This window comes from Vigna umbellata, chromosome 8 (genome assembly GCF_029865625.1).
Source record: "Vigna umbellata cultivar VRB3 chromosome 8, Vumbellata_1.0, whole genome shotgun sequence".
In the NCBI taxonomy this organism is placed as follows: domain Eukaryota; kingdom Viridiplantae; phylum Streptophyta; class Magnoliopsida; order Fabales; family Fabaceae; genus Vigna; species Vigna umbellata.
In genome coordinates, this window is record NC_142172.1 from 37,133,916 (window position 1) to 37,150,400 (window position 16,485).

Sequence of the window (16,485 nt, forward strand, 5' to 3'; positions counted from 1 at the left end):
GAATATAAAAATGGTTAGAAGGAAAAGTTAGAAGTCTTCATTGAAATCCTTGGAGGATACTAAAAGATTGAAAAGCTTTTAACAAACGTAACAAAGAAGAAAGGTAGAATATTAGTAAAAAATCTGACAGTAAAATGTCAAAGGTATGAGAAATCGCAATAAGCGTTAATGATTTGTTTTCTCCTTTTGGTAAACATCGGAAATTTCAAATGAATACCTCTGTTGATGATTGTCACTTTCTTAGACACTTAATTAAAGTCATGAGAAAGGGAAAGGAAAAGGAAAAGAGTGTTTTTTACTTTTACGGGGAACATGCTTTCTTTCTATGTTTTTCTTCTGTCTTTTAGTCCCCTAATTCCCTCTATATCAATATTTTAAACCCAACCATCAACTTATATATTGCTCATCTTTCCTTACGGTATTTTACACCCATCAAACATAGGTAAAAAACAAACATGGTTAAAATTTCTTAAAAAGTTTAGTTTAATTTTTCTTAAATTATGTTATCACTCTTTTTCTATATTTTGCTTACAAAAATAAAAAATATTTTTTAACAACTTTTTTAAATGCGATAATTTGTGATTAATTATTTTAAATATATAAACTGATCAAATGACACATAATTTATTAAAAAAATTTAATATATCATAATCTTACAGAAATACTACTCTTGTGATCAAGTTGCACTTAAAGATTAAAAAATTGTTTTGGATGATACCAAAATAACTAAAAAAAGTGTAAAGTATAATATACATACATATACATGTATAATATATTAATCTCAAAATGTCTATATACAAATATCATGTATATTAAAATTATTAGAACGATAAATATTTTTCTATCACGACTAATTTTGTCAGTAAAATTAATAATTAATCTTGATGAATAATTTAACAAATGAAATTATATATTCAATATATATATATATATATATATATATATATATATATTATAATAAAATGAATACTTGATATAATTATAATTGTAAAAAAAACATATATTTGAAGAAGTAGTATTCTTTCATTCAAATAGTTAATATGTTTTACTTTAATGTTTTATTATTCAAAAATGAAGTCTTAGTAATGGATATCATGATATCATGAGATGAAGGAGAATGCGTGTGAATAAGAACTTCTTCTTTTTAAATTAAATATTTCCTTTAACCTAATGTTTGGTTGGATGAGATGAAAATTTCAAAACAGTGAAATTCTGGAAAAGCCAAGAAGATGAAGTTTATGTATCATAACTTGAAGAGATTTAAGCCGTGAGGCTAAACCTGAAGCGTCTGGTTTAAGCTAAGACATTATAACTCCTTGATCCTAAGCTCAAGGACCACCCTGGCACTGAATAATCACTCTGTTCGTGTAATTAATGCGAACCACCATTATCAAGAACCATACCTTAGCTAAATAATTTAAGGTTGCAAACAAAATGATTTCTTTTTTCTTGAAACTGATTCATCATATATAGAGCAAATTTAAAGTTTATAAATGCGAACAAATTTTATTTTTATTCTGTAAAATTATATTAATTTTAAACTTTAATTCTTAATATAATATCATAATTATTTATAATTTATTTTAGTATAAAATTTATTATCAATCCTATGTCTAATATGTATATATATGTTAGAAGTGTATCTTAGAAATCACACATTAATTATTTAATTTTGTAAAATTAAGTTAAATTTAAAATATATTTCTTAAGTGAAACTTACACGATAGAACTCTTAATGTTTTGTATGTGATGAAGATTTGAATATTTGGATGTCATACATCTTATCCAAGACGAAGAGCAATAATGAATAATCTGTGGAAGAGATTAAAATTTGATGAGATGAGGTATGGGAAAGGAAGAAACAAGGACAACTAAAGGTATCTTATCTAATGCATGCACACAGAAAAAAAAAAGTGCATAGTGATAGTAGTGACGAATACAATGTTTAAGATACATGCGCCTAACATTGACTAGTTTGTGAATGGAGTGGTGGTATAGGACCAACATGTTAATTCACCAAAGAATGCATCTTCCAATACCACAAATTAACTTCCTTTATGGAACATGTCATCCCTTGTAATGGAGGTCATAATGCTCATATATATATATATATTAAGTCTTTTAGAAAATAATGAAATCATTTTAATAGTTTTAATAGTTTTATACTGTTTAAGAGTTGAGACTAAAGATAATGATATTTTGATATATAATAGATTTTTATACTCATTTGATATTTTACTATTTTTTATTCTTTCTTTTATTTTTTAAATATAAAAGTTTATCATTTTATCATTATTTTACTCCTACAAAATATTATAAAATAAATGTAATGTGTGTCAAATTAATTATATAATTTTTTTTGTTTTGGTGTCTATATTTATTTTTTAGTTTTATTCTTTAAATAAATATATTTTTAAAATTAAAATAATTATTTTATAAGTTGTGGAGGCAGCTTAATCTTTATAGGAAGTAGTACGGATTATAAGTTTTGAAGTAAGAAGATTAGGTGGCATGAGAACGTGTAAATGTGTTGAAGGAGTCAAATTTCGCGGTTCAGGGTCTGAAAATATCTATCATATGGGTTGCATATTTATTATCTCTCCGCCCTCCTAACATGTACGTCTTTGACAAAACTAAGGACTAACATGATGAATGCAACTCAGAATGAATAAAGTAGGTGTTATGTTGTTGTCTTTGATTCTATGGGTGCATATTTATTAATGCATATATTCTTTAACAAGTTTTTTTATCAGTTAAAATTTATTAATTCAAATTAACCTTTTCTATTGCTTAATATATAATTTATTTATTTTAAATTACAAAAAAGTATAATTCACATTTTACTTTCTCAATCTTTGCTTAAATTTTTAACCGATGGAGAAAAAGAGTAGCTTGACCATGCCATGGCATGACATGCTATATGTGAGAATTATATAAGATTAAAAAACAAATAGTAGTAATAATTTTACGAGTTAAAAATGTTATCGGTATCTTAAAATTTTAATGAAAATTATAATTAGTTTTTTATTGAAACTTTTTATTTAATTTAGGTTTTCAATTTAAAAATGTCTGGATTTCGTCTAGGAATTGTAGCAATGTTAAAAACTTAGGGGAGATTTTAGTAACAAAGTACTCAAAAGACGCTATAAAACGAGATTAAGAGAGGTATAAATTAGTATAATGGACTGAGATTGAGTCGTAATTAGAATTTCACTAATCTTAGGCTCATATAAAAAACTATAAATAGATGTCAAAGGTAAAAAGGTAGGTGATCGCATTTATTGTGAATTTAAGACTTTATTTTGACCCTAGTTAGACTATTTACTAACTTAAGCATAAGAACCTTTGACAAGTACCTCAGGCCGGTTTGAAGCATGAACGAAGGAGAATTTGGGCTGTCCTAACTACTCAAACAACATAGAAATGAAAGTGTGAAGGTGTGGTTTGTGGAGTTGCTCGACTCTACACCCAAAATAGGTATAAATTTAAATATCAAAGGTCATGATTAAAGATGACAACGGGTCGGGTCGGACACAGATAATGCCTAGCTGCAACCCGACCCGAAAAAAAAAAATCATCTGCTACCTGCCCACTGCCTGCACGGATACCCATTTAAAAATATTCGTTGGTATTTTAAAATCAACAGATACCGTGGATATCCGCGGATACCCGTAAATATTTTAAAAAATATATATTTTTTAAATTATTAAAATAAAATTTAAATAAAATTACAAAAATGATATAAATTAAATTAAGTATAAATTAAAATTTAATTTTAATTAAATTTAACCTTATAAAATATAATTAATTTTAATTTTTATTAAATTTAACTTAATAAAATATAATTTTTTTTGCCGCGAGTACAAATAGTATAATATTCATACTCGACCCGTTTATAAGAAAATAATAAATATCAACGGATATCAATTATGTGTCGTAATTTTATTCGCAGATATCCATAGATGCAGATTTTTTTACCATCCTTAGTCATGATATACCTACTTACCCCTTTAAATAATTAAAAATATTTACCAAAATTTGAGTAGTATTTTTTAAATTATTATCTCATAGCTCAGATTAACAGCACATTTTCAAAAAAAACAAACTTAAGTATTTTCATTTTAACCTACCAAAAAACATTAAGTGTTAAACTATACAATTTCTTTAATTGGAGTCAAATCCAAAATCAGATATATATATGTAGTCAAAAGTATCTAGCTGGATCCAAACTTTTTTCAATATGTGTCATGATATAGGTGTTGATTTCAAAACACAACGCAGTTTAAGTTTGAAGTATTAATTTCAAACCTGTAAATCAATTAAAATTTGTGATACATTTTGCAAGAACTACTAAAAAGCCATCTCTTTAGACTTACGAGTAATTATAACAACATAAAATCCTTTACCGAGTAAGTATATAAAAAATTTGATATAAAAACTAGGAAATGAAAAACTGGGTTAGAGTTATATACGGAGAGAGAGAAGAAGAGAGAAACATTATTGTAATGTAAAAGGATGTTTATTTTGAAACTTAGGTGGTTTGGTGGTGGAAAGCGCCAATCAGCAGGTCATGGTCACAGAAACCTCCTCCATCTGTGTCTCACAATCAGTCTATAGGTCAAGAATAATGGAGGGCCCTTTTGCTTTTAGGTTTTCTACAACTCATTTACGCAATTCATTGTATTTTGGTTTCATGCATCTATATATGTATTCATCTTCTCATTCCTTTATTCCTTCTTTCTATAACCTAATATCCTAACCTTTGACTTATTCTCTAAACACAACACATTCCTTTTCTAAGACTAACTGTTTCATCTTCTTCGCCTCCATCATAAGAACTACTTTCTTATTTCTTTTTTCTTTTCTCCAGAAAAGTAAAAAAATGAACTTGATGCCCCCATCATAGCTACAAACTACTGTATTTGTTTGTTTCAGAAAAGTAAATTTGAACTTGATGCCCCATCATGGATAAGATGTCATATCAAATTACCACAATATCAAATATCTCTTCTCAACTCGCAATATTCGCTTTCTTTATTATTTATTACCTAGTAACTTCATCTTAATCAACACCTTGTCAAAATCACCATCTTCCTCGTCACAGTTAAACCCTTTTACAAGACTGCGAATAAAATATCAGTTTCTGCAAAGTTCGTTTCACCATCAAGGTGGAAATCTATTTTTCTTCAAAAGTAACAAAAAATATAAAAGTATTACGTTTTACTGGATTCTATCATAAGGATTTAAAAGAATTCTGTTAAAATTCAGCATTAACTTTTATTAAACATATTAAAAAATACATGTTGCTAACTAGACATATTTTAATATGAAAATTCTTCAATTTAATGTATTTTTTCTTTTTTTAAAAAATCCTTTTAAGCGTTGTTTGTTTCAAGGTAATAAAGAATACAAAAATTAATAAACATAAAAATACCACAAATTTAAAGATACTTATATTAAAGAAATTCATGATAAATAATATTTTTCAGACTTAATGATCAATTTAGTTATAAATATTAAGAAAACATGTATACTAATTAATTATATCATGAATATTTTTATTGATTAATGTTTACGTATATATGAAATGATTAGATAGCCATTTCGATTATGTTTTATATAGTTTAATATAATTTATTATAATAAGAATATAATTGATTATATTAGTATTTTTTTACTACAATAAAACAAATAGTTGAAATAATATGGTTAAAATGATAATTAAGAATAAAATAAAAATGAATAAGTAAATTTCTTAATGAATTTAACCCAGATAGTTTTATTTTCTATTTTCTTTTATCACTTCCCTACTGCCCATGAACTTTTATTTTTCAATACTTTGTAAATCAAACAAATAAAAAATTAAAATTAAAATATATTTTGGAAGATTCGTTTTTTTTTCTTATTTTTCAACCACGTTTTTAGTAATAATTCCTATTGTTTCTAAAAAATTCAAAAATACAATACTTCATGCCCTTATTTTCTCTAGTTTTCAAGAATAAGATACACAACCTTTGCATGTTTCATCACAGTATTAATACACAATATTCGAAAGATTGCTTTCACAAAAAAAGTAAAAGTATATATATATATTTTTAATAAGTTTAATATGATAATAAAAAATTTACTATAATAATCTACTTAGAAATAAATTAATTTATATTTGTGAAACTTATTTTTTATAATATAATATTAGAGTATATTCTAATAAATTTTTATAGATATATATTTCATGCTATCTTTTTTATCAGTCTACGCATAAATTATATATTTTAAAATGAAAAAAAAAATTGAATTCAATATTTCACATAAATTAAAAATACGATCAATTTACAGTATTTAAATATGACTTAAATATTTATATTACAAGTTGATTTTATAAAAATGAATTAAATTTAAACTCATTCCTTAATATAACTAAACTTATAATACTTTTTTATTTGCGTAAACATCCCTTAGACATAATTTTGTATTACTCCCAATAATATGTAGTGCATTCAATTCCATTACCAAGTATATGAATTTTTCTTGTTACATCCATATCTCAAGTTTTGGATCACATTAATTAATTGATAAAAAGAAAATTATGAGAAATTTTCAAATAATATATATATATATATATATATATATATATATATATATATATATATATATATATATATATATATTCTTGAATAACAGTGTTAAGTTATTTATCCCTTAAATTTGATTTTGTGTATTAGAAATTTGGAGTGTGAGGTATGGAAATGTAGATAGGTAATTGATAAACAGCATAAGGAAATGTCTGAAGTGTGTTGCCTTTGTTGTCACAATCCACGTGCTTCCGTCCATACCTCCACATGCTCATGCATCATACCATCCTCATCCATTTTTCTTTTTTTTTTTATAACAATAAACTTATTTAAATATTTTACTCCTTTTTTTATTCTCGAATCAAATCTCTCATAATTAATTAAGTTCAAATAATAATCACAGCTCAGTCATACTGTGCCTATTATTTTAACCCTTTTCTAATGGTAACATCTTTTAAAACAATTTTATACAAGACTGTGTCATTTATTCTCCAGTTTAATCCAATAAAACTTGTTTAGTCCTTAAGTAAAATCTGCTTGAGAGTTGCCAATGTTAGATTCAAATCGGTAGCCATTTTAAAGCCTTTTCTGTTTTTTGCTTAAAGTATAAAGACTTTGCTCTTCTTCTTTTTGTCTGTGGACAGTGGTGGGCAATTTTAAATGGGCTAATAGTTTGGATAGCTTTTGTAGGTGGTAATAGGTTATAACGGGCTTTCTTCCAGCACCCCTTATTTTTCTTATTTCACCCTCATGTTTCATTGTGAAGCCCATTATAATCATGTCGAATATATATAAATTATTAAATCAATTAGATAAGTAGTAATTATTATTCACTGCTATATTTACTTCTCCGCTTTCCCAGGTCACTTTCACGAAGCATTCAATTACGCCTTTTTTCAATGTTCTTCTTTCTTTCAACCGTGTTCATTTTCTTCAATGACGTTTTTGTTTAATGGTGTTTTCCTTCTTTAATGGAGTTCTTCTCAACAGATTTTGTGTTTTGCTTGCTTATCATCTAGTTCATGCCTTCTCACCCTGCACTTTTTCAAGAATATGTTTTACCCATCACACTTTATTTTGTTCTCTCCTTTCAATTTTGTGATTCTGTTGTGTAAAGATGCAAACCGTATAATTATTCTATTATCACGTCTCTTTTTCCTTATACATAACGAAATATACAATAAAAATATTTTTATATTATGCATTTTATTACAAATACTTGTGGGGTATTGCTCCCTTCATCACCCCAAGTGCTTCTGCATCTTTTCTATTTTTATTTATTCCAAAAATATTTTACATCTCCTCACTATTTTCTTTTATTCCAAAAATATTTTAGACCTTCCGACTATCCTTAATAATCTTTTTCTTTCTCTCTATACATTAATGGAGCATTCATATGGCTTAGATTTAAACTTGTGATATATTGCAAAATATAAAATTAAGAGGAAACTTCAATATTAGTGCTTCTACCACTTTCATTTTATAAACTTAAAAGTTAAACCTAAATACAAAATAATAAACATAATAATATTAATAGTAAATAATATATTATTATTATTATATACTAACTTTACAATGACGAAAGAACTAAATAAATTTCAAATCTTTAACAAATAATTTTTCTTTTATATTTTAAGTATTTAATAATGTTTTTATATTATTTATCTAATAAATTAAATACTTTATTCAAGTTATTTGAGTCGGTAAGTTAAAACATAATATAATGTTAAAAATTATAGATATTAAATGTAAAAAAAACACATATATATAAACATTTTTCTAGAAATTTAGAACAAAATTTTACCATTTATTAAGTAATTTGAAGAAAAAAAATATATTGAACAGTGAAAATAAGATTAAATCAAACTTATTTAAAGGAAAGTGTAAATAAAATTTTGCAATATATCACAAGTTTAAATCTGAGCCATGTGAATGCCCCATTAATGTGGAAAAAGAAAGATTATTGAATATAATGGGGAGGTGTAGAGTATTTTTAAAATAAAAAAATAATGAGAAAATATAAAATATTTTTAGAATAAAAGAAAATAATGAAAAGATGCAGGAGCACTTGGATCATGGAGGAAGCAACCCATGCTTGTGGAGGGTTTCTTCCTACATCACCACATGTTTTTTTCCTCCACCACCTCATTCCATGTTTGCCCCTCAGTAAAAGGTTAAAAACAATAAAATAAAAATGTTGAAGACCTAAACGGAAATGGAAGATCCGCTAACGTATATTGACATCCGTTAAAGATCCAACTGATTTCCATTTCCGTTGAAGATCCAAAGATTCTCCATTTTCATTGAAGATTCAACGAAGAACCAAACTAAAAAATAAAAGCACCGAAAGGAAGCCTTTGAACTTGAAGAAATGAAGAGATACAAGAGAAAGAGGAGGAGGGAAAATTCAAAAGTGCGAGAGTGGAAGGAAGGGGAAAGAGAAAGAGAGAAGGAGAAGAAATTAATGTGGAATCAGGGGGTGGGAGAGTGGAGTCCTGTGGCACTGTAATAAGAAGGAAAGGGGATTAAAGTTTTAAAAAGTATGGGGAGAAAGATGGAACAAGAGAAAGAGAGAAGGAGAAGAAATATGTGAAGCTAGGGGTAGGGGGTGGAGTGTTGCAGCAACAAAAGGAAAGGGGATTAGGTTTTTTTTTTTTTAAGAAAAAGAAGTAAAAGTTAAAAGGTAAAAGTAAAATTATTTTTACCAAAGGCCATTTTAGTAAAATAGAAAATTTTGGGGAGGTGCAGGGAGAAATTGGAAAGGTGCAGTGAGAAACCCTCATGCTTGTGTTAAAAGGTGTTGTCAACTATAATATATTATGGGGTGTTGCTCCCTCCACCTTCACAGCCTTCTCTCTCCACCTCCCCAATTATCTTTAATTCCAATTATATCCTTAAAGTTAAAATTTTTTATTTTTATTATTTTATTATTTTAATATTTTAATAATTAAATATAAACTAATATAAATATACATTATTAAAATACATTAAAAAGATATTCAAAAATAATAAATCAAAATATTAAAATATCTAATAAAATAATAACAGAAACATAAAATTAAAACAAAGCTTAAACGGATGACATCCTTCAACGGATGTCAACATCCGTTGAAGGATGTCATCCGTTTAGGCTTCGTTTTCATTTTACGTTTTAGGGTTAAAGGATTATTGGAAAGATTATTGGAAGGATTATTGGAAGGGTTTAGGGTTTAGGGTTTAGGATTATTGGAAGGATTATGACTACGTACCTGGAGAGGAACCACGACAAGCACATTACACCACAAACGCACTGCACCACGTACTGCACCGAAAGCAAGAGGAAGATTGCTTGATAATTCTTTTCACGATCACTGAGCTTTGCAGAAAAATATTTTACTCATACAAGGAACTACGTAGGTTATCAGTGAAATATGTTATAAATGAGTAAAATTAAAAAACAATAATTTTAAAAATAAAATTTTACTGAGGGACAAAATAGTAAAGGGAAGGTGGAGAGTGAAGGCTATGGTGGTGGAGGGAGCAACACCCTATATTATGCCGTCAACAGTAATATACGTCCAAAGTCATAAGTCCGCTTTATACGGTCAACTATTGTTTACTGCACTCCCACAATTACTAAGTACATTCCCATAATAATGGAAACCGTCTTTTTCTTCACGTCAAGTATCATCAAATGCTTTCATCATAATACAATTTCCATATAAGAAGATTTTACAAAAATAACATTACATTTTGCAATGATAATTTCACAAATTTTGACACAGGGGTTCAAAATTATTAAATTTTCAACTTTCTATGTAAATAAAGTATTTTATATATCATCAAATACAAAAAAAACTAAAATATTAAATATTTTTAATAATTACAAATTAACATATTTTGATAGAAAATGTGGAAGATGTTGTGGGTTCAACTTCTACGACTAATAATATTAACAACTAGATAAAAAAAATATATATATAATATTAGTAATTGTTTTGATTATCAAAGTTTGTCATAGTTTTTGTAATTGATGAGACTTATTTTTTCATTGATATTGATCAATACTATGTAGAATTGATGTCTACATAATTAAAGTAACATTCATTGAAGTTATTTTCATGATATCAATAATTAGTTTTTTTTTTTTATATCAAAACTCCTCATTATCATTCCCAAACTCATACATCTCACAATATGGCAAAGTTAAGTCAATTACCGTACTTTGTTTTGCTTTTAAGTATCAAGATCCACTTTAACTATGTAATAATAAGACCTCGCATTTAAATAAAAATAAAAATGTTTCGCTAAACTCTTAATTATGAAAATCACGCGACTAAGCGCTATAAAAAAAACTTTGGTTAAACTTTTAATTCTCAAAATCATACAACTCACTATATTATCCTCAATATCAACTTAAACAAACTGAAATTATTGTTAAGATCATTCTAAATTAAAATCTTAGTTCAACCCATCTTTAAAGGTATGTTCACTTTAGAGGATTGATTTGGAGGAGAATGAGTGAAAGGATTTGAGAGTGAATTGATTGTTGTTTTTTTTAGAAGATTTGAAGGTCAATAAGAGTGAATTTGAAAGTAAAATTTGTGAAAATTAGTGTAGGACACATAAAAAAATGTTTAATTGATATAAATTAAAAATTATCAAAATGTCTCTAGTTATAAAAAGTAATATATAATGATAATTGTTAATGTTATATATAATTATAAAAATGTGTATAAAGAGAAAAAAATAAAAAGTAATTTTTAAAATGTAAAAAAACGGTAATTTAATAAATTGAAATAATAATAATAATAATATTATTATTAAATATGAGAGACACCAAATAAAAGATGAGAAACACTACAACTTTGTTTCACACCTAAGAATTATGAATTATGACAAGGGTATACATGAGAATTTCTCACAAACTCCTGCAAATCATACCTCTCATGGGATGATCGAAGAAAAAAGCAATCATGCGTATTTACTCGCCTTTACTTCTTCGAAAATCAATCAAAACAAAAACGAATTTTCATTTTAATTTGTATAAGCAAATTAGTGTGAAGAGAAGTTTCTTTATAAACAAACAAACCCTAAGTGTAAATTATAACATATAACACCAATTAATAATTAACATTTTGATTGAAAAAAAAAATCAATCGTGGAAAATATACAGTATCAGTAAAGACCAAGTCCAAATTACATAGAAGATTGATACTACTTTTAATATAAATTTTTAAATAATAAATTTATGAATCTTATATTTATATGATGTTTAAATTTATCATTTTTACGTTATATAAAACTTATACTCACATTTTATCTATTAATAAGTAACTTAAAATACTATTTTTTTTTTCTTATATTGATCATTTTGACGCAGTTGGATTGAAAAATTTCAAATCAAGGTTTAAAAGTGAACTATAATAATTAATTAAATTTGATCACATCTTAAAATTCCAATCATTAAAATCTCATGCAAGACTTAAAAACAAGAATTCCCATATATCTGTTTTCCTTGTAAATTGTAAATTAGTGTTGAAGAAAAAGATGAAGAAAAAATACAAAAACCTTAGATAATCCCGATAACTCAAAATTATAATCAAAATTCAACCCAACATAAATTTAACAACTAAAACTTCCCTTCTTCTTAGTTTTAGTGAAAGACAAAGTTCACTTCAAAAAAGATTTTGAAATTTGGGTGTTGAAGAAGAAGAACGAGGAAAAATGGAGAAAATGAGAAACGAAGAATGATAATGGATTCCATGGAATTGAAAAAGGAAGGGAAAACTTTAATAAATTGAATTAAAAAAATGTTTAAATTTTATGATGACAAAAATAATATAAATTTTTGGTTATCTCAACTTTCGGAGGAAACAAGACACGTTTTCGTTTTCAATTAATATTGATGATCGTAAAACTAAATAAATAAACTGCGATTGGAAATTAATATTATTATTTTTATTTTCACATATCATTTGGTAGATTCATTAAAAAATAAGTATTCAATTGCAAAACTTCAATTAAAATATGTTTGTTTACAACATAATTTTTATGTATTTCTTTGATCCTATAAAATTATTGTTTTTTTTTCGCATGACAATAGGTATACCAAGTGATAAGTAGCAAAAAACCCAGGAAATTTTAAGAGAGTATTTCATTTTTTAATAAAAAAATAAAAATAAAATGCTTTGTAAAAGATAGGTTTCGTGGATAAGAAAATTTAAAGAAAAGAATTTAGAATTTCAATAAAATATTTATGTCACTTAAAACTATATAATTTCAAATTTCACCAAATTAAAATATATATATATATATATATATATAATTTTATTTTTTTCTAAGTTTATATATTTTTTTCTTAGTTTGGTTTTGGTTTGAACGATCACTGGTTTGACTTAACTCGTGCAATTATTGGATGGTTGATTGTTAGTTGATTTGAATAACTTCTTTTATTGATGTTATTTTTTTAATTGTTATAAATATTTTTGTTGTTGTAAATCGATATTATTTCTTATTTGATATCAGCTAGAGTTTTTTCTATCAATATTGAAGGTGTTATTTTTTTTCATTCGTTAATTAGATTTTTTTAATTGATTGTTTCAGGTATAGTGTTGAATTTCTATACTCAAAGCACTCCAGATTGTCTCGAAGGTCGGATAAGCTACCTAATGGTCCTCCAGTTGGCATGTAGGGCGGACGGGCTTCCTGGTGGTCCCCTTTCTTCCAAGTTACGTTGTTCGTTCTCCCTCTTCCTTTTTCAAGCCGTATGGGCGGACACCTGTCAAAGACACTCTCATGCTCAAGTTAGTAATGTAACCCAGTAGTTGGCAAAGCAAATAATGCATATATATTGTGCATCGTGATCGTAAAGTCATACCTGAGACCTTTACCTTTCGTTGGCCTAATGACGGCTCAATCACACCTTAATCTGCATTGGGGGCATTAGGCGCTGAATGAGTTATTATCATTTATAATCTAACCATGTAGTCGTCTTGAGGTGGTCGACCTGAGGTGGTCGGCCTAGGAGGTGGTCGCCCCGGTTGGTTGGTCGCTCGGCCCGGTGGGTGGTCAGCTTAGGTAGTTGGTCACTTGGCCTGGTGGGTAGCCGGCTTGGATGATTTGTCACTCGGCCTGGTGGTGTTAAGAGACCGTACGGTACATTGATGTTTGTCGTAATTAACTTGTTGATGATGTCTACAATAATTATATTTTCTTTAACAACCCATACATATGTTATCCTTTCATAATATTTAAGTAAGAGTACTTTTACTAATGTACATCAGAGGAAATTTTCAATGGACATTAATAATAATATTGACAAAAAAATCGGAACCATAAGTGTTACTGCGTCTTAACTAAGGTTTCAATTGATGTCAGATGAATTTTCTTTGAAAATATCAATTGGAAAAGTCTCAACAAACTTTGTCTGATAAATAAAACTAGCCATGATCAATTGCAAAAGATAATGAATATTGATATTTTTAATCATTAATAATTATTTGATGTTTACATATATTTTTCATTTTGTTGTACTTTAAGTATTGTATCTAAATAAGAAAATTAAAATTCACTAATGATTTGTCTTTTCAAGACAAAATGTTTGAAAAAAGAAATAATTTTAAATAAGTTAAATTCAAATGATATATTTGAATGCTTTCAAAGTTATGAAATTCCTTACTTAAATAATACAATACAAGGTGAATAAATAATACATAAATGGGTGATATATCATGAGTTGGGCTTTCAACGAGGAATACGTATGAAAGGTTTGATATCACAAAACTATTGTTCAACCCTTTTAATGAAAGATATGAATTGACAATTTCATACAAATAAGTCAAGATTGTGATAATATATCAAACCAAAAACTCTAAGGTTGGTTTCTAGGTCTTCTTTATAGTTCAATTAAAATGGAATTTAAATCCATATTCTTAACAATATTAACATTTTGTTTATTTTGTAGTTATAGATAGAATTTGTATGTGTTTCGGTTATTTAGGCTATGCTCACTTTCAAATAATGGATTTGGAGGAAATTGAGTAGATGAATTTGAGAGGATTTGAAAGGTAATTGATTATTGTTTTTTAAAAGGGATTTATACGTAAGTGATAATGAATTTACAAGTAAAGTTTGTGAAAATTAGTGTAACCGATGTGACATATAAAAAATAATTTAATTGAACTAGAATTAAATACAGGCATCAAGGAACCGAATATTCAACCTCTTTCAAGTTGTCTTCATCATCTTCATCTTCATCTTAAGGACAAAGCTGATTTTTTAAAGCAAATCACCTAAATTCGAGTAGTTTCGCAGGTGACAAAAAGATACATATCTTGCAAATCCTCGTAAATTATTCTTCACGTATATGCTCAAACAAATACATCTCATCCCCCAAATTTGTCCTCGTTTTTCTTCTTTAACAGTGTAATCATTTCATGCAAACACGACCTTAATGTTCATTTGTAACGTTAAACACAAATTGATAACTATTGTATGATTACTTTGATACAATTGTCAACATTATCTTTATCGATTGATTATGTTTAAGTGAGGAGTAGTTTGGTTTTTACAAATTTGTTTTTTTTTCTAATTTATTTTTAATTAAAGTGTTATGATTTTAATTAGCTTCTAAAATTGGAATGTTTAAATGTTAGAATATTTTTATTTGAAGAGAAAATTGATGAAGTTTTGAGTTGTTTACAACTTTTTTTTAATGTTATTGTTTTATATAATTGCAATTATTTGTATTAGTTGACTATAATGTTTAAATTGAATTTCAATATATTTTTTTAAGGAGAGCAATGGTTGGACATGGATTGAATTTTTCAAAATTTGTCTAAATTCAGTTTAAATTCATTAAAATAGATTGGATCTAGAATCCATATTTATATTAACTAGATCAAACAAAATTTTTTTCAATCTAATTTAAATTGGATTAAATCTATATTCAATCTAATTTGTCTATTAGATTAAATACAACAAGATTGATCTAATATACTTTACTATTAGGTATATTAGACATGTGTTATGATGACTTTGTTATACTTATACTAAGTTGACTTAAATTTGATCACTCGGTTTAACCTTTAGTCATGATCAACTTAACACGATCTTTGTTTGAAATTAACTCAACACGACATTTGGTTGAGGCTAACTTAGCTCAATCTTCGGTCTGACCTGCTTGACCTTTTGACCACGTTAGTACGTCGAGTCAATCTTAAACCTTGGCCAAAGGCTCGGTTTTCGGTTAAGGCCAATTCGACATGACATTTGGTCAGGGACTGAGTCAATAAGTCCTTTGATTAAGGTTAACTCAACATGACCTTTGGCAAGAGCCGACTCAGCTCGATGTTCCACTAGAGCTAACATGAGTCTATTCGACCTATAATCAAAGTAAACTTAATTCAACTTTTGGCCTGGACCGACTTGGATCCACCTTCGACTTAGGTCGATTCGTCTTGACTTTTAACTTGGACCTACTAGACTTGACTTTTCGACTCAAATCTACTTAGCTTGACCTTTCGGTTCAAACTCAACCTGTAACCCATACCTTATTCGACTTTAGACCTAAACTGATTTGACTTGACGTATACCTATATTTATTTTGAATTTTCAAAACCCAAAATATAATTCTAATCTAAATTGTATCTAAATATTAAATAAATTGGTTTTAAAATAAAAAATATTAGATCTTTAGCTCACCTATTTGAGATTACCCGTGCAAATACTTAAAAATATGAATATTCTCTTTCTAATTTTTTCTTTTTAATTTTTGAGATTCAATAACTCCAACACGACACATAAAATTACCTTGAAAACAAATACAGTAATAAATGTATATTTAATAAATCATATATCATAAAATCATCACCTATTTATATGTAATAGGTTTTCAGTAGGTGATCCTTATTTATCCATGTTATAGTTTTAA